Raw genomic sequence first — 7,060 nt, 5'->3', positions numbered from 1 at the left:
TTTACATTAATTTTTAAATCATGACAAAGGTTAGTATCAATCTCATTTGTACATCATTATATTTTCAAATTAAAACATGCACATTTTCAAAACATATAAACTCATTATTATATGCATGATTCCAAATCATCATTCATATTATTTCAATCATTGTTTCACTCATCAGTATAGCTTATCATGCATAATATGTAAAACCATCTAACATGATATAAATATTTATTTATTTAATTTTTTTAAGCATTCATGATACACATCATACATTATCATAATAAAAAGCATATGCATCATTCCAAATCATAAATATTTCAAATCATCATGGTATTAATTTGTCACATTGCATCCTACCATGCATGATCGAAACTTCTCATTTGCATACATCAAAATAAATTAATGAATATCTCATGCATTCATATCATCACTTGAGGAATATTGAAAAGAAATAATTGGTTGATGAGATAAATATTTCATGAATATAAAGAATTGCATAAAAATCATATCATGAATACAAGGAATACAAGTCACAATCATTCAAGACCAAAATCATCATTCATTTTCAATTCATTCAATTTGATAAATCAAGATCATGATTTTGATAAAACTCATTTCAAATTTAAATCATCAAAATCATTTTTATGGCTCACAAAATTTATAACATAAATAGATTCATGATTTCATTGATAATATATTTCCCCCTTTTTTAAGTGTTTCATTTTAAGTGGTCGATTTCATGTTAGCATGCCTTTTCATTTATGAAAACATGCATCAATTTTTTTTTTTTTAAGCCATTGTTATTATCATGAAAATCGATAATCCATAAATATCAAGAATCATCATACATAATTTTAAAAATATATACTCATTAATCATAACTTCAAATTAAACATGATTTCATATACTCAAAATCGAGAAATAACAATGGAAATCAACATGATACACATTATTACTTCTCAACCACATATAGCATGATTTCATAAGGTATTTTTAATCAAAATCATTTTGTTTATCATAAACATGTAATTTTCATAATTATTTTCAAAATTACTAGAATGATAAGCATGATTCCTAATTGTTTGTATTTTCATTATAAAATTATTAAACATGTAATTTTCAAGAAAATTAAATAAAAAAAAATACTTTATGAAAAGCATCATGTAACTTCAAAGTAAATTAAAGGCATTTTGATTACCTCAGCGTCGAAAGGCGTAAAGGCGTAGTTTGCCACCTCGCCTTTGTTGATTTTCTCCTCGTCTTCGGAGGAACTCGATTTATCCCAATTTTTGTTCTTCTTCTTGCGTTCAAAGCAAGTAGTTCCGTTCTTTTTACTTTTTAATTTTTGTTTCATTTGTAGTTTAAGTTCACCATCACTTGAGCTTATGCTCGAGTGGTCTTCAAATGTTCTATGTCCCAAATCCTTCCTGTTCTTTAGAAGGTGGTTCTCAAGTTCTTCACGTGCATTGCACATCATTTCATATGTGATCAATGAACCAATTAGTTCTTCAAGTGGAAAAATATTTAAATCTTTTGTTTCTTGTAATGCTGTTACTTTTGAATCCCACTTCTTAGAAAGAGAACGTAAAATCTTGTTCACAAGTTTAGAATTCAAAAAACATTTGCCAAGAGCTCTTAAACTATTGGCGACATCCGTGAAACGGGTGTACATGTCGCGTATAGTCTCGCTTGGTTGCATTCGAAAAAGCTCAAAATCATGCAATAAAATATTAACTTTCGAGTCTTTGACTCTACTAGTTCCCTCGTGCGTGATTTCAAGAGTGCGCCAAATATCGAAAGCCGTTTCGCACAAAGAAACCCGATTGAACTCATTTTTGTCCAAAGCGCAAAATAAGGCATTCATAGCCTTTGCATTTAAAGAAAAATGCTTCTTCTCTAAATCCGACCATTCGATCATTGGAAGAGAAGACTTCGAAAAACCGTTTTCGACAAGATTCCAAAGTTCAACATCCATAGAAATAAGAAAGATCCTCATTCGGGTCTTCCAATAGGTGTAGTCCAATCCGTTAAACAACGGTGGACAGAAAACTGAAAAGCCCTCTTGAAAGCCATGAAGAGCCATTTCTCTCGGGTGTAAGTCCGAAATGAGAAATACCGGGCTCTGATACCAATTGTTAGGATCAAGAGCACTAAGAGGGGGGGGGGGGTGAATTAGTGCAGCGGAAATCTTTCGATGATTAAAACTTCAAAAGCTGCGTTCGTTCGATAAAAATGATTTCGATGTAAAAGCCGATTCTAAGATTACTTTAACTTAAGATTAAGCGAGATGACATTAAAGTAGATCTATGAAGGCAGTTTGCAGTTTATGATGGAAATCTGAATGCAAGCGCAAACTGAAATGCGATGTTCGTACGATAAAACCAGTTTACGTCTAAATGCCGATTCTAAAGATACTGAACTTTGAGATATGTTTTATAAATACGCAGAAGGCAATTTGCAGTTATGATTGAAGTCTAAACGTAAACGTAAACTGAAATATGATGCTCGTACGAAAAAGCCGATTTACGTCTAAACGCAGATTCGGAAAGCTCTGAACTTAGAAACTCGTTCGTTAAGAGCGCAGAGGGCAGTAAGCTATTAAGGAGGTTTGCAGTAAAGATAAAATGCTCAAAGTAAATGCAAACCGAGATTTAGAGTGGTTCGGTCAATCTTGACCTACTCCACTTTTGGCTTCCTCCACCGACGAGGTCACCGACGTCAACTAGAGGCCTTCCTTCAATAGGCGAAGGCCAACCACCCTTTTACAGTTTCACTCCTTTTGACGGGCTTAGGAGACAACCCTTACATAAATTTCTCTCATCTCTTTACAACTCAGAACTTGGAAGAAAAGAGGGAGAAGAACTTTTGGCCTTTACAACAATTTTGAGCTCTAAGAATCACAGAAAAAGATCAAGATTTCGGTGTGTGTCTGCGTTCTTTCAGTGCTGAATGGGTGGGGTATTTATAGGCCCCAACCCAGTTCAAATTTGGAGCTCAAAACTGTTAATTCCCGGAATTCCGGGATCAGGCGGTTGCACCTCCTGACTGGAGCTGTTGCACCGCTTGGTAGAGCTCGAAGACTGAGCCTCTGGGCGGTGCCACCTCCTGTTAGGGGCGATTGCACCTCCTGCCAGAGCTCGAAGACTGAGCTCAGACGGTTGCACCTCCTGACTGAGGCGGTTGCACCGCCTGCCAGAGCTTGAAGACTGAGCTCAGGCGGTGCCACCTCTTGTCAGGGGCGGTTGCACCGCCCAGTCTCGCTCGGAGACTGAGCCCAGGCGATGCTACCTCCTGGCTGGGGCGGTTGCACCGCCTAGTCTCGCTCGGAGACTGCCTCCTGGGCGGTGCTACCTCCTAGCACTATTTCAGGTCCGAATTGGCTGATTCATTCGGCCCAATTTGGGTCTTTCAGGAGCCCGATTGCCCCAAGATTAAGTTAATGGGATCACCTCCCATTTCTAACTTAATCATTGTGCTAACTACGATAAATCCTAAGACAATTTCTGCAGCTTGCTCCGGTGCGTCAATCGCTTCTTCCGGCGAGTTTCCGGCGAACTTCCGTCGATCATCCGATGAACCCTCGGTGATTCTCCTGCGGACTTCCGGCAAACTCCTGGACTTGCGACGATCCACTTGGCAAGTTCTGACGAGCTTCTTTGGCAAGCTCCTGGACTTCTCGGATTTGTTCCCGCAGAACCTCCGACGACCGTCCGAACTTTCGTAGAACTCTCGAACTCCCAACGTGATCATTGTCTTGACTCCGACGTAACTCCTGCTGCATGTCTTTCTTCCATCGTAGTTAATCATGCACACTCAAAACAAAAACTTCGATCGAGACAATTAATCCTAAGCAATTAACCAAGTTGTCCGACATGTCATTGGTCCCTCAACGCTTCGTCTGATTCTTCGGTGCATCGTCCTTTCCTGTAGCCTATTGCCCAATCGGCTAGTTGACTCCGCAACTCCGATATCCTTGGCACAATACCCGCTCTTCTTGGCCCGATGCCCGAGTCCACGGCCCGAAGCCTTCTGTCGATATGTCGACCGATCCACCGGCCCGACATCCAATCTTCTGACATGTTCCTCCGGCACAACATGATTTTCCTGCTTTAATTGTCTCATCCTGATCGAGGCATCCTGCGTCACTCAAAACGCAGATTAAATCATAAACATATATCAAGTGGTTTCATCATCAAAATACGAGATTCAACACTTATAAAAATGATAATTACAAATAAAATTAAAACTTTATTACCATTTATAATTAGTGCACATGAATATTTGAGAGATATTGAAGATATATTTAAATTTGTTTATAAGTCATTGACCAACATATCCATAATATGAGTGATGATGCTATAAAACTTAAAGCATTATGCATAAATGTGAATGAGTTCTTCCTTAATTCTCATAATATTTTGACTACTATCTAAGGAGCTGATAACAAAAAAAAAAAAAGATTGAAGTATCATCCACCAAATAAATTTATCAGGTTTAGAAATGTTAAATAGACTATTTAAAAAAACATTCACAGTAAGTACTTCTCTTGTGATAATAAAAGATATTCAAAGAAGGGCAATGTTAAATGTAAGGCTTAGTTCGAAAAGAAATATATAAACTTAACATTTGTATATTTCGAATCAAATATTATAGTGGTTCCTTTTAATTATTGGTGGATTGATTTTAGTGCTTCAACTTATGTTATCACTAATATACATAAATTTATTTTAACTCAAAAAATATAAAATATTCATCGTTATAAAGTGCTAGTCATAGGTGCTGCCAATTACTTGAGTAATGACACGTGTGACATGATATGCATTCTTTTTTCTTATTATATTTTGGTATTCTACTACTTTATATTGCTTGTTGTATATATACACATATATATATTGTGATGTCTATAGATCTATACAATAGGAATCGGGTCGTGATGAGATTACGAAAATGAGACCGATTCGTCTTTAAATATAGACCCTAAATAATCCTTGTCATATGTTACGCGAGAGTGATATCAAAATAACCGGACAAACTTATGTACTATATACCCATCCATATGATAGAGGTAATTAGTCTCATAACTGCTCGTGTGGGGACTCTAGGGATAAAGTGTAGGTGCTCATTGGAAAATGAGTTCACTGATTAATCTGCTTACAAAATGCTTGATGGTTAATGATATCCCGATATCCCATTATCAAATTACGATTCTATTGTCTCAGTTGTGTACCTAGTTCTTAGATTTTAAATACCAAGGATGTCCTGTATGAGTACTCCACTCTTTGATATCAGACTTATAGGTTTGGAAGTTCTAAATCTAATACAATCGGTTATTGGGAGTGATAGTCAACCTTACGAGGGCTATTGAGTGTCGATAAAGGATCATCCGCTCTCGATATTATGAGATGAATATCCTATGTGTTCTTGCTCAAATAAATCCTTGGTCACGGTCATTCGGATTGAAAGAGAAAAAGTTCTCCGGGAGAATCCGATTAGAGCGAGACTCGAGTAAAAACCATATGGATCTGACAGCATCATGCCCGGTATATGATCTCTAGGATATCAGATGAATGAAAAACTATAGATAAATGGTAACTATGGATAGATATGTCCAAAATATTAGATTTTCGTATATCGTCTGAGATTGTAGTATAGTAGCCTAGTACGTTTGTAGTCGATGAGTCAAGTGAATTATTATGAAGATAATAATTCACTAAGCCAAAAGGAGTTCTGACAGGTATGACTCACAGCCAGCTTGATATTGGGCATAGAGGGTCACACACATATGGTAGACATTGAGAGAGTAGAGGTTCAGATACGAGATATCCGTCGGAGCCTCTATCTTATTGGATATCTAATAAGCCCCTGAATTATTAGATCATATGTATGAGATCTAATAAGAGCTAATGAGAGATTATTGGATAGAAATCCATTAATTTAAATGACATAGGTAATTATATGGAGATTTAGTACTTAATAGGACAGAATCCATTATGGTTAAGTTGACAATAGACCTCTATAAATAGAAGGGAACCAAAGGCTCGTAGGCTAAAGGTTTCTTAGTTGCCACCTCCTATTCCCCTCTCCCTTTCTCTTTCTCAGATAGTAGGCGTGAAGATTTGAGTAGTGATTCGAGAAGTGTCATCGCAACCCTATTATATGGATCACCGCTAGAGAGGAGAATGCTTGACCTCCTTCATCATGTCCTACATATCTATAGGGATTTAGGGATATACGATCTCCCTATGTAACACAACAATCTCACACGTAGTTTTAAATTTCACGGATTTTTGTGCATTAATCTTCGTATGATAATGAACACTTTTTTGAAAAATTTGAGGTTTTTGTGTTCTGTTCTTCCACTGTGCATGTGATGTCGCCTCCATATTTCCCTGCATAGAGAATCGTCTCAAAGCAAAAGTGATATCAGTGGAAACTTATTATCTGCATTTAAAGATGGGTCATTTGATATATCTTATAGATACATGCTATATTTCTACTATAACTAAAAATTTAATTTCTATATTTTGGTGATGTTAAATTTAGTATATTTTATGACTAATTAAAAGTTAATTCTAAAATTTTATGTGATAACTTATACAAAGTTAATTTAAATCTTTAGTTTAAAAAATTATTTGATAATCTTATAATAAAATGTTGAATTGAAAATATAGCTTTAATAATGAGAAATATTTTATTTTATGACACTGATGTTTAAGAGAAATTTTGTTAGTCATATGTGCCTTACAAGTTAAACACGTGAGTGATGGCACGTGTGATACGCTACGTTATCTTTTTTGTTTATTATTATTGATATTTTTTTCACTTTACGTTATATATTGCATATATTGTAATGTCCATAGATCTATGCAATGGGAATCGGATCATGATAAGATCATGATAATGAGGTCGATTTATCTTTAAACACAGACCCTAAATAATCTCAATCATAGGTTACTCGAGAGGGACATCAAGATAATCAAACAAACTAGTATATTATATACCCATCTATATAATGAAGGCGGTTGGTCTCATAGTTGCTCGTGTAAGGACACTATGTATATAGTACGGGTGC

This window comes from Musa acuminata, chromosome BXJ1-2 (assembly GCF_036884655.1).
Source record: "Musa acuminata AAA Group cultivar baxijiao chromosome BXJ1-2, Cavendish_Baxijiao_AAA, whole genome shotgun sequence".
Classification (NCBI taxonomy): Eukaryota; Viridiplantae; Streptophyta; class Magnoliopsida; order Zingiberales; family Musaceae; genus Musa; species Musa acuminata.
This window is presented reverse-complemented; position numbering follows the sequence as displayed.